We start from the raw sequence: 27,650 nt of genomic DNA, 5'->3' as shown, positions 1-27,650 counted from the left end.
AAGCAAAGGAAGGGGTAGGAACAACAGTTTGGACTGTGGTCAAAGTAGTGTAAGGTTTGAGTTTAATTGGGAGAGTGTTTGCGGGAGGATCAATGTACCAAAATGGGATCCCCAAGGTAATGTTAGGCAAACTTAACATGGCCATGACAGGTCTAGAATAAACTCCAGGGGGGGATAAGAACAATACCTGACTAGAAGGATAATGTCCTGGAGTTGGTTAAGGCTTTGGGGAATGGTTCCAGGGGGGGGGGATTAGGAGAGATACTAGTAGAAGGAAATGATCCTTGAGGAGTAGTACTAGAAGGTTGGGTTGATTTAGGAACAATAGGTTGTGGAGGTGTTGGTCAGTATGAAGGAATACCAGACCATTTATGAGCGGACTATGATGATTGGAGCATGAAAAAACTGGATGAGATAGGCTCAGAAGGAGTAGTTGGTGGACCATGATAAGCACCAAGCAAAGTGGAATCTGTGTAGACTCTAGGATAGACATTGGTGAGGGATGAGATAGTCTTATTATTTCTCACAGAAGAGATGTTGGATTGAGGTGATGTCTGGGCTTTGGGATCATAATACGTCAACTAATCAACGATGATGATATTTCCATTGTGTGGAAATGACATCTTACGGTGAACCACAGATGTTATAGCTGACATAGCATAGGTATAACTATGACCCAAAAGAATGTTATAGTATAAGGGAGCATTGATGACTTCAATGTCAATAGAGATGGTCTTCCCAACAATTGTGATTCGACTATTGTGATATAAGCCAAGGGGTTGAGAAGGATGACTGTCCCAAGCACGTAGAGTGATGGTGGATGGTGAAAGGTCTGGGAAGCCAAGCTTCTCCCAAACACTAGCAGCCATCACAAAGGTGGAGGCACCTTTGTCTATGATACACTACTGAATAGTGGCATTTTCAATGGAGATTGGTATTCAAAAAGCAATAGATGAAGGTAGTGTATAATTTTCCGACTTGTCAACATGAAAGACAATCATATAATCATCTTGGAGATCCATGACACCCAAATCAGAGAGTGGAGCTCTCTGTTGGGATGGGCACGTCTTGAGAACTTCTAGTGTTGATATGGCAAGAAGAGACTGTGCCAAGTCATCTACTATGTTATAGGTATGGGCACCTTTAGCAGAAGAAGCATTTCGACATAATGGACCTTTGGGGATCTTGGGAATAACATCAACTTTATGTTGAGGGATCTGTAAGGTACCATTGGATGACGATAGAGGATTAGTGTAAACTTTGGGTTGGGACTCAGTGGCTTACTTTGCAGATGGCTTATTGTATTGGCACGATCGAGTCTAAAGGTTGACTTGCTCAGTATTAACCTTGTTAGAATCCATCTTGTCAGCCCGTTGTAGTCAAATTCTCCAAAGTTCATTCCTTGTTATTAGCAGTCACTGATGTTAGTGTGGTCCAGAAAAGAGTCATTTTAATTCTTGAGTCGAGGGTTTTCTTTGCATACTAGAGGAAGGTTCAGTAAGTTTTTATTTTTATGTCATTGTCAATAATGTGAAATTGTTTCTTCTTCAAAACACTGTTTTGAAGAAGAAATCATCGAATGTATCTTTTCAGAAATCATCGAATGTATCTTTTCACCATGTAGTTTCTCAGTTGCAGATGCTGGTTCTCTTTGCCAAAGTTCGATGTTAATTATCGCTGCAAGCAGACAAAGAAAAGCCCTGATTCAAAGTCAGCAAATTAAAAAAGTAAATTGGAAAGAAGAGTTTGTAATAATGTGAAAAAGTGTTGAGCCAAGACAGGCCACCATCCCTGCAAGAGACAACAAAGAAAACTCGTTTTCTTTAAAAAACCAAGGGAAGTTGCAGAAACAGAAATTGCCCCTGTAATTGTAAAGTATTGGGAACGAGCAGAATTTCCATTTGAGATTGTTGCAAAGCTCGTGAATAATAAAGTGGTTGGAGGCACCATTAAGGGATATGGCTGCCCTGGTCTATCTATTCTTGGGAGTGCTCTTGCAATAACTGAACTTGCAAGGGTAGTTGCTAGTTGTTCTACATTTATGATGGTGCATACTTGCTTGGCAATGTTTACAATTTCAATGTGTGGAAGTGAGGATCGAAAGAAAAATACCTACCAGCTTCAGCTCGACTTGATATTATAGCATGTTGGGCTTTGATTGAACCCAACTATGGCAGTGATGCAAGCTATTTGAACACAACAACAACCAAGGTGGAAGGTAGTTGGAGGTTAGATGGCCAAAAATGATAGATCGGAAACAATACCTTTGTAGACATACTTATAGTTTTTTCCAGGAATACAATGACAAATCAAATCAACGGGTTTATTGTGAGAAAGGGTGCTCCTGAGCTGAGGGTAGCAAAAATGGAGGATAAAATTGTACTGAAGGTGCGCGCTACGCGTAGAGGAGGCGTGCTACCCATATGAGGCGCGCTACCCCATATGAGGCACGCTACCCACATAAGTTCCACAGCTAGTGTTACTTAACACGGGTGCTACTCACTTACCGGGCGCTACCCACACAGTCACAGAGCCAAAGTTTTTTGTTCCTGCGTCCAGTCTGGTGTCAAAACGCCTCAAAAGGCTTGCAAAGTCATTATCACTGTGGCATCATCGTAGCAGTCGATGCTTTGGCAGCTTCTTTGGCGCTGAATGAAACAGTTTTGAAGCGAGAGATTGACATTCATGGTAACTTCAGAAGCAAACAAGTGATGAACTCTAGGTTAAAGTGAACACGCTATAAAGACACAACTTCCTTATATGACTGTAAACCGAAAACAATTGTCAACAGTGCCGAAAATCTCGGATAAGTTCCTCACGGAGATCACATTGAGATGAGATCCTTGGAGTGATAACAAAAGGGGGACACACAAATTGCGTCATGCACAGTAGTTCTGGCTGCTTTTACAGTGCAGATGTCACACAATGCACTGAAAGTACATGAGGATCATTATTTCTCTATAATGTACTAATAGTAATGGTTAATGTTCATCGGCATCTTATAAAGCCTGATCCGAGGGTAATATCTCTTGTGAAAGAGCTGGGAGAAACTGTGAAACACAAACAAAAGTGAATCTTATGCATGAATAAGGATGACTTAATTGAAGTTAAAAAAAAACTTATTGAAAGTTGCTTCCGAATTTGGACACCTCCCTGGATATGATAAATTTTACATGATAGCTGGAATGAGAGGTTCTGGTGTCAAAGATCTTGTAAAATATTTAATGGATCAAGCTGTTAAAAGACCTTGGGGTGAAGATCCCATGTTGATGGACAAGGAGTACTTGAAAAGTTTATCTCTTGAAGTTGTATTCATCAGGAAATACCATATACAGTGGATCAGTGCTTGATTGATTGGAAATCAATGTGAGATGGGTCTTTACGAATAGAGCAACATTTCATTGTGTTTAAGCTCGGCCATCAAAAAATTCTTGTTGGAAAGAATGGATCTAAAATACGACAGATTAGAATGGTGGCAAATGAAGAATTAAGAAAACTGTTGAAGAGGACTGTACACCTCATAATCCAAGTGAGGGTGAAGAAGTGAGAATGTTAACGAAGAAGGAACAAAAATTTGAAAAAGAGCGATCAGAGTTTGTGCAGTAGTTGCGGAACTCTATTTGCTATTTTTATTAAAATTTGGTTTTATTTGGTAAGGGGAAATAAATAGTCCGAGAGCCAAAATTAGAGAGAAGATATCAACAACAGCAGAGCAGTAAGACTGGGGGCCTATTTTTGTTTTCAGTTGTGATTCGGAAATGTCTTCAGCTATGGTTTTCCGCCCTTTCATTGGTCATCAACAAACAAATACAACGCTATTCCTTTTAGAGTAGATTTTTCCTATTCTCATGATTATTGATGTAACGATGCCCTATTTTCATCGATCAGTTATCTCCTTTCTGAGTTTTATTTAATGTATTAAAAATCACTTGTAAAAGGAGAGAGAGTTCTGAGAGGTGCGTGGAGGAGAACAGAGAGCTTTATTGTATAGTTGTTTGACAAAGATTAATTGAAGAGTACAACTCTAATTTATAAGATTCCTGTGGCTTGAAATTTGGCATATGTTTTCTCTGTTTCATATGTATCTTGTAATGTTTTTCATTTCATTCATAAATCGTTTTCAATTTGAATGTTCCTGAGTGAAAAGGGTAAAATTCAGCTTACTGCTTTGCCCTAGAGAAGCATTCATGTTTTGTGTTTCTTCCTCTGTCTGAAAGGGATTCATACATTAATGCCCCTTTCAGCTTTCTTAAGAGTCCTTCCATTTCATATAATTTCAGTTTGGATGCTTAAGCTGTTTCCTACCTTGCCTTAAGGAGTAATCTGTGTCTTTGATTAAATCTTTTCTCTTGCTGTCTTTGCCCCACACAACCCAGAAAACCCAATCATTTATCAAAAACCCCTTTCTATCAATTTACTAGCCTAAAATCAGTATTAATTTTGAGTCATCTTAGCCCCTTTGAAGACCTTTTTCCGAGATAGACCCGGAGAGAGCCCTCTCCTGTCCTCGTAGGGCTAGCTACGAGGCTGAGCTTGGTTTGATGTGGCCTTGAGTTTTGCCTTCCTCAGCCTGAGGTAGATTTGAGCGCTAACATAGTGGCGACTCCACTGGGGAAGATGATTTGTTGTTGATGGGACATTCAACTTGAAGATTGTCTTACCCCAATACATGAAATCAAGTTACAGATCTGATGCTGATGGTGGACAGCAGTCAGACACATACGAAGGCTGAAACATTCACCTAGCAACTCCAACTCGATCCAAACATTCCAGTGCTTGCTGATCCATTCATGCAATGGTAGGGTATGTGGCAAACCCTGCATTGTGTGAAGCTGTAAAAGAAGTAAGAAATCAGTTGGCAGATTTTGAAATTAATGAAGATTGTTTCAGTGCCTTGCTTCAATGTTTGAAATCTCTGAAGTTTCCTCTTGAAGCTAAAACTGGTTTCTGTGAGTTAATTGTTGAAAAACTTGAGAAGGAGATTCAGTATTTGAATGAGCAGATCCAGTCATATGATTTCCGAGACCCTAAAAAGTTCTTGGAAACTCTTCCTCCTTCGAAACAAGAAATAACAGAGTTTCCTACAGATGTTTGCATTGACAGTGTGCAGCTGGAAATATGTATTGCGGAGTTGGGGCAGCAAATAGAGTCTAGCGTTCGCGATCCTATTGCAACATGCATGGAAATGTTTTTTAGTTTGATTGATAGATCGGGCTGTATTTTACGTTACCAGGCTCATTACATGCATGAAGGGCTGCCAGAAATTACATCTGTGTCCTGGTGGAAGCATTCTCAAGAAAATCATTCTCAGGTTTACTTGAATGGTTGATCTGGCATTTCAGTATTACTTGATCTATTATTTTTGTAGCAAAGTAGGGTAGATTTTGTAAGTAAATAAGCAGCCAAAAGGCAGCATTTTGTTCCAGTTTCATTACAGTTTAGTTTGAGGTTTTCCGAGTCAGTGTTTCAAACATTTCAGTCAGTTTCCAGTGAATAAATTAATCGTGTTGTTTCTTCGCAATAATGACTCCATTGCCCAATGGACGGAGGCACTGTCTGCTCTCCCAAAGCTCTGCGGTTCTTGGCACCTCCAAGAAGCGGCAACTGCCATCCCCATTGGAGCTAATGTTAGACTCCGTCTTGTCAGCCCGCTGTAGTCAAATTATCCAAAGTTCATTCCTTGTTATTCGCAGTCACTGATGTTACTGTGGTCCAGAAAAGAGTCATTTTAATTCTTGAGTCCAGGGTTTTGTCTGCAGACTAGAGGAAGGTTCAGTAAGTTTTTATTTTTATGTCATTGTCAATAATGTGAAATTGTTTCTTCTTCAAAACACTGTTTTGAAGAAGAAATCATCGAATGTATCTTTTCACCATGTAGTTTCTCAGTTGTAGATGCTGGTTCTCCTTGCCAAAGTTCGATGTTAATTATCCCTGCAAGCAGACAAAGAAAAGCCCTCATTCAAAGTCAGCAAATTAAAAAAGGAAATTGGAAAGCAGAGTTTGTAATAATGTGAAAAAGTGCTGAGCCAAGACAGGCCACCATCCCTGCAAGAGACAACAAAGAAAACTCTTTTTCTTTAAAAAACCAAGGGAAGTTGCAGAAACAAAAATTGCCCCTGTAATTGTAAAGTATTGGGAACGAGCAGAATTTCCATTTGAGATTGTGCCAAAGCTCGCGAATAATAAAGTGGCTGGAGGCACCATTAAGGGATATGGCTGCCCTGGTCTATCTATTCTTGGGAGTGCTCTTGCAATAACTAAACTTGCAAGGGTAGTTGCTAGCTGTTCTACATTTATGATGGTGCATACTTGCTTGGCAATGTTTACAATTTCAATGTGTGGAAGTGAGGATCAAAAGAAAAATACCTACCAACTTCAGCTCGACTTGATATTATAGCATGTTGGGCTTTGATTGAACCCAACTATGGCAGTGATGCAAGCTCTTTGAACACAACAGCAACCAAGGTGGAAGGTAGTTGGAGGTTAGATGGCCAAAAACGATAGATCGGAAACAGTACCTTTGTAGACATACTTATAGTTTTTGCCAGGAATACAATCACAAATCAAATCAATGGGTTTATTGTGAGAAAGGGTGCTCCTGAGCTGAGGGTAGCAAAAATGGAGGATAAAATTGGACTGAAGGTGTGCGCTACGCGCAGAGGAGGCGTGCTACCCATATGAGGCGCGCTACCCACATAAGTTCCATAGCCAGTGTTAATTAACATGGGCACTACTCACTTGCCGGGCGCTACCCACACAGTCATAGAGCCAAATTTTTTTGTTCCTGCATCCAGTCTGGTGTCAAAACGCCTCAAAAGGCTTGCAAAGTCATTATCACTATGGCCTCATCGCAGCAGTCGATGCTTTGGCAGCTTCTTTGGCACTGAATGAAACAGTTTTGAAGCGAGAGATTGACATTCGTGGTAACTTCAAAAGCAAACAAGTGATGAACTCCAGGTTAAAGTGAACACGCTATAAAGACACGACTTCCTTATATCACTGTAAACTGAAGACAATTGTCAACAGTGCCGAAAATCTCGGATAAGTTCCTCACGGAGATCACATTGAGATGAGATCCTTGTATTCATAACAAAAGGGGGACACACAAATTGCGTCATGCATAGTATTTTTGGCCGCTTTTACAGTACAGATCTCAGACAACGCACTGAAAGGACATGAGGGTCATTATTTCTCTATAATGTACTAATAGTAATGGCTAATGCTCATTGGCATCTTATAAAGCCTGATCTGAGGGTAATATCTCTTGTGAAAGAGCTAGGAGAAACTGTGAAACACAAACAAAAGGGAATCTTATGCATGAATAAGGATGACTTAATTGAAGTTAAAAAAAAACTTATTAAAAGTTGCTTTCGAATTTGGACACCTCCCTAGATATGATAAATTTTACATGATAGATGGAATGAGAGGTTCTGGTGTCAAAGATCTTGTAAAATATTTAATGGATCAAGCTGTTAAAAGACCTTCGGGTGAAGATCCCATGTTGATGGACAAGGAGTACTTGAAAAGTTTATCTCTTGAAGTTGTATTCATCAGGAAATACCATATACAGTGGATCAGTGCTTGATTGATTGGAAATCAATGTGAGATGGGTATTTACGAATAGAGCAACATTTCATTATGTTTAAGCTCGGCCATCAAAAAAATATTGTTGGAAAGAATGGATCTAAAATACGACAGATTGGAATGGCGGAAAATGAAGAATTAAGAAAACTGTTGAAGAGGACTGTACACCTCATAATCCAAGTGAGGGTGAAGAAGTGAGAATGTTAACGAAGAAGGAACAGAAATTTGAAAAAGAGCGATCAGAGTTTGTGCAGTAGTTGCGGAACTCTGTTTGCTATTTTTATTAAAATTTGGTTTTATTTGGTAAGGGGAAATAAATAGTCCGAGAGCCAAAATTAGAGAGAAGATATCCACAACAGCAGAGCAGTAAGATTGGGGGCCTATTTTTGTTTTCAGTTGTGATTCGGAAAGGTCTTCAGCTACGGTTTTCCGCCCTTTCATTGGTCATCAACAAACAAATACAACGCTATTCCTTTTAGAGCAGAGTTTTCCTATTTTCATGATTATTGATGTAACAATGCCCTATTTTCATCGATCAGTTATCTCCTTTCTGAGTTTTATTTAATGTATTAAAAATCACTTGTGAAAGGAGAGAGAGTTCTGAGAGGTGCGTGGAGGAGAACAGAGAGCTTTATTGTACAGTAGTTTGACAGAGATTAATTGAAGAGTACAACTTCGATTTATAAGATTCCTGTGGCTTGAAATTTGGCATATGTTTTCTCTGTTTCATATGTATCTTTTAATGTTTTTCATTTCATTCATAAATCGTTTTCAATTTGAATGTTTCTGAGTGAAAAGGGTAAAATTCAGCTTACTGCTTTGCCCTAGAGAAGCATTCATGTTTTGTGTTTCTTCCTCTGTCTGAAAGGGATTCATACATTAATGCCCCTTTCAGCTTTCTTAACAGTCCTTCCATTTCATATAATTTCAGTTTGGATGCTTAAGCTCTTTCCTACCTTGCCTTATGGAGTAATCTGTGTCTTTGACTAAATCTCTGCTCTTGCTATCTTTGCCCCACATAGCCCAGAAAACCCAATCATTTATCAAAAACCCCTTTCTATCAATTTACTAGCCTAAAATCAATATTAATTTTTAGTCATCTCAGCCCCTTTGAAGACCTTTTGTGGAGATAGACCCGGAGAGAGCCCTCTCCTGTCCTCGTAGGGCTAGCTACGAGGCTGAGCTTGGTTTGATGTGGCCTTGAGTTTTGCCTTCCTCAGCCCGAGGCAGATTTGAGCGCTAACAAACCTCATCATAATTGATCATAATTATCTAATAATCATGGTTACCAGGTGGTGGAGTGGGTTGAGATACCCGACTTGGCATAGGTTGGGAAACAATCTATCCTTGGTGAGGAAAAGGATTAGTAAGCACTACCGGTTGAGATGAAGTAGGAGGGGGAGGAGGAGCGATGGGATGCGGTCCTTGAGAAGCAACTGCTTGAGTTTCCCATAGTTGAAACATCTGAGGTAAAAGGGGACACTCATGAGTATAATGGCCATATACGTCGCAACAGGAACAAGGTTTATCCATACGAAGGCCCTTGTTTTTCTTCGGTGTCTGCCCTATTGCTAAGTTGTAGGATTGGGATAAGGACCCTGAGGTGCATTGAGTGGAGGACCTTGGTTGCCTTGATTACTTGCGATTGTTGGTTTCTACTACCCATCCCCCTATTCTTTTTCTTGGGATTAGGGGGGTTGGGTCTACTCTAATGAGCATACGCTTAAAGTTGTGGAGTCATTTTTTGTTGCGGCAGAGGGGGAGCATGCATGGGGGGATGGGGTGCTTGTGCCTGAGGGACTGGAGCACTGGGTGGTGCATACAGATAATAAGGATATGGGGAAACATTGGGATAAATAAGTGATGCAACAATTGGCCCTGGCGTCTATTGATGTGGATGGGGATATGCATATGGCATGTTGGGACCTGGGTAAGAGTTTCCATGTGGAGGATTGGGGGAGGGATAAATGTAAGAGGAACTCATCCCTCATTGAGATGGAGCATAACTGATCAGAGATGGAGCATATGGTTGAGGGTGTGAAATGGTTCCAACTATGCCATCCACGGAAAGAGATGCTCTCAGTGCATCAACAACACCAGGCCAAGGTAGATCAAGGATGATAATATAAACATAACCTGTCTGGGCATATATCACATCAAATTTTAAGGCTACTTGGATCACATCTTGTAGAAAATCTATGATAAGTTAACTTGATAATGTAATATAAATCAAAGAAGAATACTATAACCTACTTCTACTATCAATTTGCAGAAGCTTAAAGATCGAGTTGAACAATATAACCAGAAGAAGAAGAATCAATGGCACAATACACATACATGGTGGAAATACATAGGAATTATACAAAGCCATAGCTCTCACAGCTAACCAGCTCTCAGTACAATCCTCACAGATGCTCACAGGTAGACTTGGATTCTCTCTAGCCTTCCTCTCTGCCCTCCAAGATCCTATTTCCTTGCACTGTTCCTTGTGTATGATTAGCCTATGACCAAGTGGAAACACAAGCCTTCAAAACTACGCAATCCTCAAGCATGAATCCTTGATTGCATGCATGAGTTTTCTCCATGACAAAACACATGCAACTGATAGTACACTATCCTTGAACATTAATATCAACTAGGTATTTCTCACAATAGACATGCATGAGTTTCCGATGAGGGAATCCTCAGTTAACTGGAGTAGCACTAGTTGAGTGCATTAATGCATCAACTGACTGTTAACTCACTATTAGTTCCTCAAATAGTTTGGAACTAATTTAACTAGACTTAACTCAGTAATTTGAGTTAACTAATTACAACTCAAATATAACTCAATCTTATCTCCTTAATTTAAGCGATAACTCTTACATGACTTCAGAAAGACCTCTAACTTGAATTTCTCCAACTAATTAATTTAAAATTAATTAATTAATTATTTCCAAGTAGCTTTTAAGACTAAATTCGATTTTAATTCAAAATTTAATTCAAGGACAAATTAAATTGGAATATTCTTATTGCCATATTTCAACACTCCCTCTAAACAAGAAAGGGATTATCTGCCACCCCGCTCTTGTCTCTATGGAACTCAAATCTAAACTTTGACAATTCCTTTGTCAAAATTGTCACACGGAATGAGTCAATCTTGCGGACAAGATCGACCTTCCTAGAATCTAACGATATCTAGAAACAAGCAAGCCAATCAAAAACTATCTTTCTCTAAATATGCATTTATAAACAAAGGCAAACAAATGTTTAGGCCTACCTTGGGTCCAATGCAAGTTTGTGGAAGCCTCTCTCCTTTGATCCAAATGAGTTCCCTTGTTGTGAATCTGCAAACACAAACAAGAAAACAAATTAAATAGCACCTGAAAAGACAATATCATAAAACATACTTAACATGAAGATCAAGGAATTCGTGAAACAAATGACATAGGACAATTTGTTGATAAAAATGAATCTGATTGTATTAATTCAAATGAAAGAAGAACTTTACAACCTGTGCCTTGATGTTGTACAAGCTCCTCCCATGGTCCAACAAGAAGTCTCCTCTACTTTGACAAGTTTCACTCTCTTCCCAATGAAGCAAAAAATGTATGTGATCTCTCCTCTCAAGCTTAACTAGGAAGTCTCAATTCCACCAGCATTTAGCCTCAAAAATGTTCAGCTTCTAACCTCTCTAGCAACCAGCCCAATTCCTTAATTTACACTACAATGGAGGGAAGTTACTAGGTCCTCCTTCAAAGGGATAAAGCCCTCCTTCAAAGGGATAGCTCCTCTCATCAAGGGATTAGCTCCTTCTCTTTTGGGGTGCATGAACCACCTAAGAGTGACCAATCCACATCAAAATTCATTCTAGAATCATCTAGAATTAACCCAAAGTGAGTTTTTTAGAATAAACTTGCACCTTTTTGACCTTCACAGGGGTCTGCACCCATTCCTTTAGGGACAGAGCGGGCAAGTCCATAGGTTTTGTGAACAGGGGGTGCGTGACCGCAGACAACAGTGAGAGAAAGTGCGGAACCGGAGCTTTGTTGATTTTCAATGTCTTTCTCTCATTTTCAAAGCTTGAATTGAAGAGCTGAGGTCTGAGACTTGCTTAGGACGATAGTACAAGTGATGATAGACCCATACTGACTGCAAATAATCATGGTGACGATATTTTTATGTAACAGATTGGCCCCTAAAGTGCGAAGTCTGTAGTAGATGAGGATTTCATTTATCATTTAGGAAGAGTGAAGTACTTTATCATTTCGAGGATCATCTTGTGGAGAGCCCAGTCGGAACCTGTAAAAACATTCAATGCAAGATATATATATGAGATCATATCATCGCTGAGGTAGGCATTCCCATACTCAGATCAAAACTGACTTAGAAAACTAACTACTGCTCTGATACAGGAATGATCTTGTAATACATCACAAGTATAGACACTTGTAGACACATTATGGACGCAGCCATCTGTTTATGAATAGTCCATAAAATAATGAATACAAAATTCCTTGCAGCCTGGATTGCAGAAACTAGATCTAGGGTCTTCATTTCTACTTCCCAAAATAGTACGATTCTATCCATGCGAATGAATGTGTTGAAGTCGAACATGGTAGAAACCACTTGATTACCAGTCAATGATGTAAACTGTTAACAAGTGTGAGAGAAACCACCAGTGATGTCAATGGCTCTCAAAGTAACCAGTACAATCCATGAGATGTGAATAGATGTGTTGATGTCGAACATGTCATGGAATCCTTTGATCGAAGGTAAATGATGCAACCTGTCGTCAAAGGTGAGAAACCTGCCATTGAGGCATGCAGATCCCAAGGTACTGACGATTTCTAAATCATCTTTCTAGATAATGAGCTGAAGTCGATAGAAAGTGATTCATTGTAGGCAAGCCCACAACACGAAATAATAGATCAAGTTGAAGGAATTTAGTTGCAAGGACTGACTCAGGGATGGTTAAGATGGAAGACATATATTTTGCAGATGAATGGCTTTATTGGCGGTGACCTCTTGAACACATAACGACACAACAGATGGTTTGGTGACAATTGAACCAAAGTTAATACCCAGAAACTGGTTGAAGACTTTCAATGTGGTTTGATCAACTGTTAGGCAAAGGATTTCCCAACCCAGGCGAATAAAAGTGTCGTGTTCAAGAGCGGTTAAAAAGTATGACAAACAGGCTCATTTTTCTCTCTTTTCCCCCACCATTTCTGGCAAGTACCTCTTTATTTTTGACACGCTTGAGGAGGATAACATTTTCTTGATTATAAGCTCATCCTTCGGATGAGTCCAACTTAGTTTAAATTCGAACCCTAAGAAGGAGTGGTTCATTCCTGTTTGTAATTGAACAGGTCCTTTACTCTGAAATTTTAACGAGTCCAGTATAGGAGAAACTCTGTGTTTTTCAATTTTAGAGAGTCTGAAAAAACTTAAGAAGACTCCTAGGTTGACCTTTTTCGTAAATTTGTGTCTCCCAAGCCCGAAAAAGTATAAAATAATGCTTGAGAGAACCACTTGATCTTTACGACCAAGGATTACTTTTCGTAATTAGTTCCCCTGATCCGAAAAAGTAAAAAAGCGATCAACGACACATCAGTTTATAACCAATGTCAAATTTGAAACGACAAAAAACCGGCAATCTTTTCATGTTTTTACGATCAGGAAAAAGAGTTGTAAGTGGACCATCTTTTTAGTTCCGTTTTAACGAGTTAAAAAGAAAAACTCAGCGATCTTTTCATGTTTTAGGATTCAGAAAAGAGCTTAAAGGTGACTCTAAATGTTTTTTCGTCGAAAATGATCGATTTCACCTGAACAATCCGTTATCCTGAAAAAAAATGCAAACATTACTCATACTTGTTTGAGATGGATAAAAATGCTGCCAAAATTACCTTTCTAAAGTGAAACATAAACAAATTTACAATTTATTTATTCAAAAAACTTATAAAAAGGGCTTTCGTCAATTCATTTTTACTGTTTGAAATTTGGGTGAGAAAATAGTGCTTTTGTTCAAAAAACTTCCCGTGAAGATTACGGAAAACCCAACCGTCGGAATCGAACGTCGTCTTCTCCAGGTAATCCACATCATCCTACTCTTCAATTTCAACCGTTTCAATTTGTGTTTTAGGGTTTTATTTGATTTTTTAGAGGGTTTTTAGGCTAGAAACCCGCGCGCGGGGGCCCGCAGGCATAACACTGGCAGCCCGCGGACCCCGACTTTTTCTCAATGGGGAAAAAGTCAGGGGTCCGCATCTTCCATGAAGGCAAGATGTGTACCCCCGCACTGTCTTTAATGGAGAGGGTGCGGACCCCGCAGCAAGGGTTTTTAACCCAAAAATTCTCAAAATTGACCCAAACAATTTAATTTCTTGCATTCTAATTTGCCTTTTTATTGGATGTAGAGTGTACATCATGCTTGATTTGTGAGAACGGGAGCATGAGGATGTGGATCTTGCCATGTTGAATCACCAACCTTCGATCGATGCATTGAAGGCATGCGGCTTGTACAAATTCTAGGCCATACCTGGCATGAGGGCCCAGGTGGATTTCTTACAATGGCTGGTAGACAGGTGGAGCATACAGGACCAGTGCTTCTTCATTGGTGGCCACCAGCTAGAAATTGAGCGGGAAGATATATACTTTTTGACTTGTTTACCTAAGAGAGGCGAAGACTTGACTCTATTCGGGACTAGGCCAGGTGGCCAGTCTGTCGATAGCCTCCGGCTAGAGTTCTTCAACAGCCAGGCTAGAGACAAAGGGATAGGCATTAAAACCATATCCTGTCCTGAACTCATGGTGATCGTGTTTACTATCACCAGACTTTGTGGGAGTGCCATACTACATATTGCCATCGGATCCCAGATGCGGATGGCAGTTGACTGCTTTCAAGGCACCATCTTCAACTGGTGCGATGCTGTGTTGGCTAATGTAAAAGGCCAACTGACCAGAGCCAAGAACAGACAATTGAAGACCTTTGGTTATGGGGCTTTGGTTGTGAGCTTTGGTCTGCAGAGGGTCCCAATGTTGGTCCCGCAGCACCTTACTGTTGGTGCTAGGCTTCCTCGAGAGCCCAAACTGATGCGATGGGTTGCAGTTATGGTCCGTCATCCGGACGAGGGGACAGAGGTTGTTCAATTCAAACCTGAGTATTTCCAATGGTTGGAAAACCAGGTTTTTTCTATTCAGGACTTCCCTTACGCTGGGGTAGATTTTCGTGGTGACCCAGACATGGCTCTTCCACCAGGAGAGCAATGGGATGATTCAGGTAAAATCATTTTCAACATTTTCCTATTTTATATTTTTTTTTGTTTTTTATATCGTCCCAAAACTGATAGTAAAAGGTTCAATGCAGATGTGGGTCCACAGCGACTAGCCGCTCTCCGGCCTTGCGAGAGGAAACAACCAACTATAGTGGTGCTAGCCCCACAGGACGAATTAGCAGAGACCTTGGCCGAGTTGGAGAGTCATCTAGAGCACTTGACAGGGGACATTCCAGAGACCGGCATAGATGACATTCCTCGTCGACTACAGAACTATGTGATTGGGGTCCCAGGACCTTTTAGGAGGTTCCTTTGTAAGGTGGCCCATACAGTGGTTTCTTATCGAGATCATCACCAGTGATAGGATGATCGCCTATTGTAGACACATATGTCATTTTTGCTTTTTGTACTTATCATTTTTGCCGATCATAAGGTGTTTTTCAACCTATGATCGAGGACGATGTATATTTTGACACACTCCTATATATATCACTATTACCAGCTTATCTTGTAAATCATGTTATGAAATGGCTTTTAAATTTACGTGTATGATTATTGCAAATGTCTACTTAACATTCGAGAAGCAATTGCATCTGATAATGTATTTAAAGACCTTGGAATATGTTGATATTCAATATAATCAAATTCACGTTCCAAGACACGCACTCTCATAAATAATCTCAATAACACTAGATTTCTAATGGCATACACTCTATTAAGCTGTAATACAACGAGTTCAGAATCTAACCTCACTATCAAACTTCGAATCCCAAATGAAATAGATTCAGATAATAACTCAATCACTGCACTATACTCGGTAATGTTGTTCGTTGTTTGACTGAGGCTTACCCCATACATAGATACCAACTCATCAGAGGGTGAATAGATAACCCAAGCTATGGAAGAAGTGTTCCGTGTATTATGACAAGCACCATCAGCAAAACCAATGTATGTTTGGAGAGGCATCGACATCTGCAATATCAAGAGTAAAACCAAGATAAGCAGGAATAATAATGAAAAAACACTCTCTACACTAAGCACACTTTTTAAACTAAAACACACCAGCTAGAAAGAAAACTATCCTAACTAAAAATCTCCATACCCATTCTTTAAGCATAATACCTCTTCAGGTAAAGACCATTTCTGGGTTTACCTAAAGAGTCCCCGTCAAAGTCTACCAATTCATAGGCCCCTTTTGCTAGCTTTCGCTTGACAACATAGGGACCATGCCACATAGGAACGAATTTCCCAACGCCTAATTTATCATTAGCTTGATTGTACAATAATACTAGGTCTCCTTCTGAAAAATTTCGAGGGGTCACATTTCAATCATACCGAGCTTTCATACGTTTTGCGTGAGTTTCGATCGCCAATGCAGCATCACGTCGATTCTCATCTAGTTGAGCCAAGTATAAGAAACATTTTTCCTCTTTGGAAGTGGCTAGAAGTAACTCGATGGCCATTTGCAATGACGGCATTTCGCATTCAATGGGTAACACAGCTTCCAGACTATAAACTAGTTGGAGAGGAGTGAACCCTGTTGACGTTTTTACTAAGGTTCGATATGCCCAAAGTGCTGAAAATAGCATGTTATGCCAATTCGACTGATGAATCCCAATGATTCGTCGGATCATGATGACTAAAAATTTGTTGATGGATTCAACCAGACCATTAGCTTGTGGATAATAAGGAGTTGAACTATTGTGATGCAAGCCATGTTGGCCTGTAAGTTCGGTCATCATAACGTTTCGAAAATGACGCCCATGATCAGTGATAATCGCTTGTGGAACACCAAACCTAGCAATTATATTATTGAACACGAAAATTGGAGCTGTTTTTCTGTCTGCCTCAAATGTAGGCATCACCTCGGCCCACTTGGTAAAATAATCTACCGCAAGGATGATATATGCATTCCCCCCGGCCGAGTGAGGGTTTCATGTAATAAAATCGATACCCCATTTGGCAAAAGAGCCAAAGGAAATTATAGGGTGGAAAGGAGCAGGTGGAGAGCGCATCTTTCGATCAAAAGTATGGCAATTTTGGCATTTTCATATCGCGTTAATACAATATTTAAACAAAGATGGCCAGAAGTAGCCAGCGCGCAATATCTTTTGGGCTGTGCATACCCAGACATACGACTGCCACACGCTCTAGAGTGAAAATCATTTAGAACCCTTTCAGCTTCTTCGTGAGTTAAGCAACGTCGAAAAATAGAGTCTGCCCCACGGTGATAAAGAGTATCTCTAATAATCCTGAATTGTTGGGACTAGAATCGTATTTTCCGACATTCTGACCTTTAAATTTCTGGCCGAAAGGATTGGATCTGGAGATAAACGATGATATCCCCATACCACGGATCTAAAGTGCTGATTAGAAACAAGGATTCGTCCGCAATGGGCTCCTCCACCACAGTTTCCATGTTAGCACGCGGGAAGTCACACATTAACTCCGCAAAAACTAAAGATTTCTTAGAATTAGATTTTTCAAATTCCAAGTTGAACTCCTGCAGGATCACAATCCATTTGGAGTACTTGCCCCCTAGCAATTTCTTGGTCAAAATGTAGATCATAGGGTTGCAATCAGAAATTACTGTAGTTTTACGTAGTAAAATGTAGTGACGAAAACGTTGGATAGCTTGAACAGCTGCCAATGCCAATTTCTCCACATGTGAGTATTTTAGCTCAGTTGGATTTAAAGTTCGACTAAGGTAATATATCACATGTTTAGTAGCGAATTCATCTTCCTGAACTAAGACCATTCCAATGGTGGAATGAGAGGCGGTGAGATACAAGTAGTCCTGGTTGTAGTTGGGAGGATGCAATAACGGTGCATGGGTCAACGCGTGTTTTAGTGCATCAAAATATTTCTAAGCTATCTCATCCCAATAGAATGGAGTATTCTGTTTCAACAACCGGGTAAAACCCTTTGTAACCTCGGCGTAGTTAGGAATGAATCATCGTAAAAAGTTTTCTTTCCCTTACAAACTTTGGAGTTGGCGAAGACTCGAAGGAGGAGGCAATTTGACAATGGCTTCAACCTTCGAGGGATCAACGCGAATGCCGACTTTCGAAACAACAAACCCCAGCAATCGACCCATTTCTATACAAAAAACACACTTGTGTGGATTCAACCTAATCCGATAATGCCTACACCTCATAAATATTGCTCATAAATGGATGAGATGATCAACTCGATGTAATGAATGAGCAGGCAAATCATCGAGATAGGGTTGCACAATGTGCTTGATGTCATGAAACGCATAAGACATGGCCCTTTGAAAATTTTCCCCAGCATTCTTGAGCCCAAAGGGTAATTTGCAATAAGAAAATGTCCCCCATGGACAAATGAAAGCTGTTTTTGGTTGATCGGCAGGTAGAATATTGATTTGATTGTATCCGGAAAAACCATCCATGAAGGAGAATATTTCGCTGCCGGCACAATCATCAATGATTTGATCGATATAGGGAGTTGGGTAATTTTCCTTTAGACAGGCTCGATTAATGTCCCTATAATCGATACATATTCTTATTGTCCCTTGCTTTTTGTTAACCGGAACAATATTCGATACCCAATCCGTTAATGGGATCAGATAAATGAAACCTGCTTTGAGTAATTTTTCAACTTCTGTTTTAATAGCAACAGCTTTTCTTGGGTGAATCTGACGCAAACGTTGCCGGACGGGTTTAGCATCCGGGTAAGTCTTGATTTTATGAACAACAATTGCGGGTTCAATTCCTGGCATTTCCTCATATGACCAGGCAAACACGTCGTGAAATTCTTGAAATAGGGCCTTATATATTTGAATTTCATCTTCTGTACACGAGGCACCTATATGAATGTTTTCAACAATTCCAGGCTTAACTGAAATGTCAATAGGAATAGTTCAAGAGATGTTTCCCAAATTTAACTCTGAATCAGGATTTTTCATTGGATTCTGAGGTTCCTTGACATATTTAGTCGTAAAAATTGATGAGAAATGATTTTCAAAACGATCATTCTTGGGTAAGAACGAAGATCTGTGATGGAGATCTTCCCATGGTAAATCATATACACATAGGATTTCACGAATTTTCTCATCAGAGTGAACAAGTTCGGAAAACATTGTTAGATTCAAGCTTGATGTGAAAAGTGATTCCTCACGGACCACATTCATTAAGTCAATTTTGGTTGAAGATGGGTCGGAAAATGATTGCACGGCTTCATACGCAATTTCATATGGACTCAAAGGCATAACATCACCAAATGAGTCTATCTCAGATTCAGAAGGTACGATCCAAGGATCGTCATAAAAAATGGTGTCTGATGAAATCATATGAATGGTTGCAAAAGAAGATGATGCGTTGATCGGAGGAAATGGAAAAGTTCCCAGTAAACCGGCATCTTTAACTAGTCCTACTCCAACATCCTTATACGGGATAGTCATTTTACAGACATGCTGAATGCTTTCAGAAGAGGTTGGGTCGGATGAAAAGTAAGCCAGCTGGTCTATTGTTACGATCTTTCCATTATGAGGAAACTTTATAACCCAAAAGACCGATGAAACGACAACTGTCATAGCGTAAGACCAACTACGACCCGAGAGAAGGTTGTAATCTAGAGGGGCATCAACCACCTCCACATCTAGATTAATGGTTTTTCCTTCAACCCCTATGGGTAAATCCTATAGAATGCCAAAAGGATGAAACCCACGGCCATCAAAGGCCTTTAGAATCATCGGGGATTGATTTAGTGAAGGAGAACCAAGCGATCTCCAACACTGTATCAACATAATACACGTTGACGCTCCCTCATCAATCACAGTCCTATGAATAGGCCTGTTTTTTACTATCACTGGGATCTGGAAAGCCATGATGAGGTAAACGTGGTGTAGTATTTTCTAGATCGAAAATTATTAGGTTCGAGTCCTGAACGTCAACGACTCCTATAGCCGACAAAAGTAATTTACGCTGTGCTGGACATGATTGCAGCACTTCCAAAGCCGACATTACTAAAGGTGAAACAGCCAAATCCTCAACAATGTTATAATTCTGAGCCACTCTCGCATGTGGATTGAACGCTGAATTTCAAAGTATACCCTTGGCGGGCGGTTTGATTACTAATTTAGGATTAGGTTTCTCGATCTGTAGTGGATCAGAACCAGGAGCTAAGGTTGATGGGTTGGAATGAGAAGATTCTGCTTCTTTACCATCAACAGGACTTTTACTACCATAATCATGTGGTCGAGTCGCAATCCTAAAATGGGACATCATCAGTATGGGTTCTTCATTTGCACTCGAGGAAGAACCTTTCATCTTACTGTCTTGACTTGGAAAAGGATCCTTCAAAACAGCAGGCGTTTGGGAACCTTTGACAATCTTCGCAACCTCTGCACGATGAGGGCAGTCTCTCATAAAATTCTCTTCGTCACAAATGAGACAAGGATAATGAGGTTTGCATTTCTCATCATTTGATTCCGCTTTTTCAGGTTTCTCTTTTGAATTTTTGTCCGTTTTATTTTTATTCTTCCCTTTCTTCTTATCACTGGATTTTGATTTGGCTGTAGATGACTCTACAACATGAATATCGGCAGAAATCTCCGCGGAAGAATCTCCTGTCAGAGAATCGGGCAAGGTATGATAGGAGAAGAATTCTTGGAATACTTTTTATTACTTTTGGTGTTAACCATACCAATCATACCGTCAGCGACATGAGACCTTGAAGGAGCTGCAGCGATTTGATTTTGCTTCGGAAGATCAGGGATTTTCTTGTGTAACGTACCTGACTGAGTATAAACCAAGTCAAGGTACTGTGCTTGAGCAATTACTTGCTCTTCAGTAACGACTCCGGCCTTAGCTACATCCTCAGTGATCTTTGGAAATAAAGATTTCACAAACCATTCAGCTAAGATATGATCCAGAATAAGAACCTTCACTAAACGCCGTAGATGTCTCCATTCATGAATGTGATCTGAAATATAAGCGGACGTCGACTGCTTTAATGAAGTTAGTAATTCCGTGCCATTGTCATATCTGACTGGCAACTGAAAATGAGTTAAAAACGAGGTAGCTAACTGACTAAAGTTATAAAAAGTGCCTCGTGGTAACTCAATGTACCACTTGGCCGCAAGACCAATTAGAGTGCGTTGGAAAAGCCTTAGACGGATTGAATCATCTGAAATGGAGTTAGACGTACACCAGAGGTGATAATTCATCACATGGTTCGACGAGTCCTCTCCTGATTTGCCTTCAAACTTAGGAATATCACTAGGCAACTTATTCGGCATTGGTGGCCAAAACAGAAGATAATTAATGGGATCATTCATTAGGCGTGACAGGTCAGGCATGTCCAAAGTTGCGATAAATGGTAACTGATGATTAGGGTCTCTAAAACTCTGGGTCATGAGACCAGCCCTAAGAGGAGGATATCCAAGATAACTAGGAATAGGAATTGCAGTTGGGATATTGTATCCTCCCAGAAAACCAGGATTAACCAGACCGTACTGGGGTTGTTGAGGTTGTTGATATGTGTACCCAGGGTACGGTTGATACTGATAGATTGGCTGCTGCACAAGAGGACCGAATTGGTACTTTCCCTGGTACAGTTGATAAGTAAATTGTGGTTGACTTGTGACAACTGTACTTGAACCAGGTTGCCCTACAGGCATCTAAACCGAAGTTTGAATTGTGGATCCAGACTGAGGTAAAGATGTCTGAGGAGTAGATACAGGAATAGTAGAAACCGGACCTGTCGATACTCCAGAAGTAGGTGGGGTAGATTGAACAGATGTTGCAGCAGTTGCAGCAGCCGTTTGAGGCGGAGTACGAGGCATACTAGGCTCGGGCTGAGAAACTACCGAAGGTACAGAGGTTTGAATAGTAGACTGGACAGGTTGCTGGAGTGAACCAAAAACTAAGCGTTTTCCAGTTTGAGATGACAACTGTACATTCAGTTGCAAGACCTGTTGAGTTTGTGATGGATCCCACACTAAATTCATTCTGGGGTACGGACCCATAACAGGTTGAGAATATTGAGGACCATAACCAGGTTGAGGGTAGGGTTGATAATTCAAGGGTACATTTCCTGTTCCTTGAACATATGATTGACCGGAAGGTGGCTGGAAACCTCGGTTCAAGTACTAACCTTGGGGTTGATAACCTTGGGGCACGTAATGATACTGGGGTTGACCTTGAGGCACATATTGAGTCTGGGGTTGACCTTGAGGAACGTACTGCCCTATAGGTATGTACTGTACTTGAGGTTGCCCCCTAGGCGCAAATTGGGTACCTTGAGGTTGCCCCCCAGGCGATAATTGAGGATTTTGAGGCTGCCCCCCAGGCAGTAACTGGCCACCTTGAGGTTGAGGATTAGGAATAGTACCTAACATCATGAGAATATCTTCTACACTCAATGACTTAGTACCATTGTTTCTAGTTAATAAACCTTGTTCAATGGGTTGAAGAGATGCTCCCGCAAAAGTACCAGAAAGTGACTGATACCCAGAGAGAACAGAAGGACCACCGTAAAAAAAGGATTCTGGTGATTGAGTAAACATGGACGACTGTCTTGACATATTTAACGGAGGATAGTAACCTCTAGGTTTTGGGTTATAAGGAACACGAGGTGGTGAAAAACTTAGCCCTGGGTTTTCCAAAAAAATAGTCAATGAAAGATACCAAGCACTGCTCCTAGGTGGACTGTAAAAAATTGATTCATGCTCCCTTAGCTCAATAGCAGGTTGATTTTCGGGGATAGGGATGCCTACTTCTTCTTCCGGAGTAGCAAGTTCTTCGATGGCTATAAGTCCAGAAGGAAGATTTTGGGTAATTATTCTTTCTACCTTGGGTGAACCAGGACCACTAGAAGTTGTAGAAGTAAACCCCGATGTTGGAGTAGTGGCAAATTCACTTTCGGGTTCGGATATTTCAGGTTCCTCTCCTATATCACTAGTAGATGAAAAGCTACCAGTAACTTTGGAAACATACACTGACTGTGGATTATAATCTGCTACTAAAGCTTGAAAATCAGGATGTACCACCAAAGAAGACTCTCCTTCTTCAGGTGACCCAACTCTACTGTCTCTAGGAGTTACAAGGGCTCTCAACCCTTCAGGTTGGCTCGGTGAAAACTTAGGAGGTTGGCCCCGAAGTCTACGGGACTTCCTCGGTGATTTAGCCACAATTAAAAAATTTTAACTATTTCACACGCAAACAAAGTAAAATCTCAATGAAATCCACCTAAAGCCTCTAAAGAACCAAACAAATTTGAATCACACTCCTAAAGAATCTAGGAGATCAAACACACACAAATAGTAACTTTCCATACTGAAAACACTAGTTGGTGATGAAGCCCAACGTCGCAGAGTTCAATACAGAAATGGCGGTTGGAACAGTTACCCCGGCAACCTGCTTAATGAATAGACTAGCACAAGTTCCTCCACTAAACCGTCTCAAGTGAAGAGAACCCCCCAGAAAATCCAAGTGAGTCTAGCCGACGTCTGCTCCAGGTACAATGGGATCTTCCCACCACTGTCACCTTAGGAAGAATCCTATAGAATATGGTCACTAAGGTTACCAACAGAAACAAATATACCTGGGGGAACAATCTACGATCCGATACGCACACAAGGGCAGAGTAACAAGCTCAATCCCCTTGAAGGCTCCTTGACATAATCCAAGGTTTACCAACAAGTGACCCCAGGCTCCTCGACAATGGTTAATCCGAGGTTTACCGTTTTTAATACGTGAATATCTGGCATCGTTCCCAATGAGGAAGGATTGATTCCCACACTGGTTTGGACACGATCTCGTGCTTCTCCTTTAAGAGGAGCTTTCCCACAGCATAAATGCAACAATTGGATTTCTCTCCTACCGCAAGATACAACTACTTGTTTGTTTTACTGTCTTGGAGAGTTAATTACTCCCTACTCCAAGACACTAGCCTAAGCTATGTTGGTGTATCAGAGCCCTAGAAACAAAAATATTACTAGATAGATTTTACTTTAAGCGTTATTTTTATTGGTTTTTGTTTAAGTCAAAAGGTGCAGAGATGAAACTCGTGGTATGAAGACTCGACTCGAAATCACTAAAAAATGCACTTAAGATGATTAGGCAATCTTTTCCCTCCAATGAACTTCTAGCTAGGAAAGAGTTTGAGAATGCAAATACTTGTAAACACAAATCTTTCTTAACAAACAAATTAAAAGAAGAGATTTTTTTCCTTTCCAATGCACTCAAAATGAGACAACTAGTTATTTTCACAAAAATTTCCCTTTTCGTTCAAAACACTCAACCACTACAAAAACAAACTTTTTCGAAAAGAGATTTTTTATTTTTTATAAAACACTCAAAAGTATGGAAATGACTAATCTTGAGATCTATAAACTATAAAAACCTATTTGAAGTCAAAGCTTACAAGATGTATTTTTCAAGGATGTTTTACTTAGCTACAAGCAAACTAAGGACTAATTTGTGCAGAATCACAAATCAGTCAAAAAACAACCAATTTTTGTTTTCTTTTATAAAAATGAAATCCAAACTTCTAACACAAGATTTTTTGAAGTTTCGTAAAGAGAAAACACAAGGTGGATTCCTCAACAAAGGTAGATTTTGCAAATGGTCAGACTCATAAGAAGGCTAGCAAAAACCAAGGGGATCTGAGGTTTCTACAGCTTCTAAGCTTAGAGCTACTACAAGACCAAAATGAAAATCAAATCCAACAACCAAAACTTCTAGGAATTTCACCTAAAACTCTAACACCAATGCAATTAACCTAAGAAAAGCTTCTGACAAGTTATATGTAGGTGTGGGCATGGGATAATAACATCTAAACAAAAACTAAGTTGCTTAACAGAGAAAATCTTAGGTTTCCCAAAATTTTGAGAGGGTCCGCAGGCCCACAGTTAGCACAGGTGCGGTACCGCTCTGTTCTAAAAGCAAAAGTGCGGATAGGTCCGCACCGTGTCACAAGCCGAGGGTGCGGTCCTCTCCCAAAGTTATGAAAAACAAAAAATAATCCTAGATCTACTAAATCTACCCAATTCCACACACAACAAGCCAAAAATAGAAACAAAAACATAGTTTCTCAGGTCAAAGTAAAAACAAGGAAAAAATCAAGTCCCCAGTGGAGTCGCCATTTTGTCACATGGAATGAGTCGATCTTGCGGACAAGATAGACCTTCCTATAATCTAACGATATCTAGTGACAAACAAGCCAATCAAAAACTATCTTTCTCTAAATATGCATTTATAAACAAAGGCAAACAAGTGTTTAGGCCTACCTTGGGTCCAATGCAAGTTTGTGGAAGCCTCGCTCCTTTGATCCAAATGAGTTCCCTTGTTGCGAATCTGCAAACACAAACAAGCAAACAAATTAAATAGCACGTGAAAAGCCAATATCATAAAACATAATTAACATGAAGATCAAGGAATTCATGAAACAAATGACATAGGACAATTTGTTGAGAAAAATGAATCTGATTGTATTAATTCAAATGAAAGAAGAACTTTACAACCTGTGCCTTGATGCTGTACAAGCTCCTCCCAGGGTCCAACAAGAAGTCTCCTCTACTTTGCCAAGTTTCACTCTCTTCCCAATGAAGCCAAAAAGGTATTTGATCTCTCCCCTCAAGCTTAACTAGGAAGTCTCAATTCCACCAGCATTTAGCCTCAAAAATGTTCAGCTTCTAACCTCTCTAGCAACCAGCCCAATGCCTTAATTTATAGTGCAATGGAGGGAAGTTACTAGGTCCTCCTTCAAAGGGATAAATCCCTCCTTCAAAGGGATAGCTCCTCTCATCAAGGGATTAGCTCCTTCTCTTTTGGGGTGCATGAACCACCTAAGAGCGACCAATCCATGTCAAAATTCGTTCTAGAATCATCTAGAATTTACCCAAAGTGAGTTTTTTAGAATAAACTTGCGCCTTTTTTACTTTCACAGGGGTCCACACCCACTCCTTTAGGGACAGAGCAGGCAGGTCCACAGTTTTTGTGAACAGGAGGTGCAGGACTACAGGCAACAGTGAGAGAAATTGTGGAACCAGAGCTTTGTTGATTTTCAATGTCTTTCTCTCATTTTCAAAGCTTGACTTGAAGAGATGAGGTCTGAGACTTGCTTAGGAGGACAGTACAAGTGATGCTAGACCCATACTGACTGCAAATAATCATGGTGACGATATTTTTGTGTAACAAAAATTTCAGCATCTTGCTCCTCTGTCGAAATATACTGCATCAACATGATCCTTCTCACTACACAGTCTCTGAGATGATGATACTGGATATCAATGTGCTTGGGCCTATCATGAAATACTGGATTCTCAGAGAGTTTGATACAACTCTGATTATCACAATAGATCACAGTTGGATCCATCCTCTGAACAACCAAACCAACTAGGATTTTCCACATCCAGATGGCCTCACATGTTGCCTCACTTGTAGCCATGTATTTTTCCTCTGCTGAGCTGAGTGCAACCGACCTTTGTTTCCTGTTGTACCAAGAAATTACTGCTGACCCAAGGTTGAAAATCGCTCCTGATGTGCTCTTCTGATCTGATGGACTCCCTACCTAATCTACATCAATGAATCCCTGTAGCTTCAATCCCTTTGTCCATCTGTACCTTTTTCCATACTAAGATGTGCCTCTGAGGTATCTCAATACATGGTTTTCCACCTTCCAAAACATCTTGGTGGGTTGAACCATTGCTTGACTCAATTGGTTCACTGCATAGCACAAATCTGGTCGTGTGTTCATTAAGTACATTAGTGAACCCACAAGTTTCCTGTACATAGTAGCCTCTACCACTTATCTTGAAGTAGCAACCTCCTTCCTGCAGTTACCTACTAGAGGAGTCTGCATGGGCTTGCACTTCTCCATGTGGAATCTCCTGAGTATCTCGTTGGCATACTTGCCCTGAGACACAAACAACTCCCCATCCTTCTGCCACACTTCCATGCCAAGGAAGTAATGCATGAGACCCATGTATTTCATCTTGAATTCTCTTGCAAGGTCCTCCTTGCAAGACACGATCAACTAATCATCACCAATGAATATGATAACATCAACATAAAGTATGATGATCAACATCTTACCTTTCACCATGATGTGGTACAGGTTTGCATCCGCTTCACTCTTTGTGAAGCCCAACCTGGTGAAGTAGTTGTCTATCCTGGTGTACCAAACACAAGGTGCTTGCTTCAGCCCGTACAATGCTCTCTTGAGTCGGAACACATGCGACTCATGATTGAAGGTCTCAAAACCTTCTAGCTGCTCTATGTACACCTCTTCCTCAATCTGGCCATTGAGGAATGCAGTCTTCACTTCCATCTGATGGATCTTACAACCCATCTATGGTGATAGTGCCAACATAGATCTGATAGATGAGTACCTTGTGACAGGACAAAAAGTCTCATCATATTCAATCCCCTCAACTTGTGAAAAGCCACGGGTAACAAATCTTGCCTTATGCTTCTCCACACTACCATCACCAGCTTTCTTTACCTTGTAAAGCCAATGGGAACTCACAACTGACTTGTTCTATGGTCTCAGAACCACATCCAAAACACTATTACGAACTATGGAGTCATACTCCTCCACCATAGCATCAACCCAAATCGGCTGCTGCACTACTTCCTCAAAGGAAGATGGCTCGGTCTCAACACATTCCCCAGCAAGGGCCATGTATCTAGTGTACTTCTCAGGTGACCTCCTCTATCTGCGCTGAGAAGATGGTTCTCCCACATTCTCTCTCGCATCCTCCAACAATCTGTTAGCTTCTCTTGTGCACTTTCGTCCATCTCTGGAAGACTCTGCTTGAGCGGATGTCTCCACTTGTAGAAC

The sequence above is a fragment of the Pinus tabuliformis genome, chromosome 7 (genome assembly GCF_031772625.1).
Source record: "Pinus tabuliformis cultivar Carrire ecotype Pingquan chromosome 7, CPIR1, whole genome shotgun sequence".
Lineage (NCBI taxonomy): Eukaryota > Viridiplantae > Streptophyta > Pinopsida > Pinales > Pinaceae > Pinus > Pinus tabuliformis.
This window is presented reverse-complemented; position numbering follows the sequence as displayed.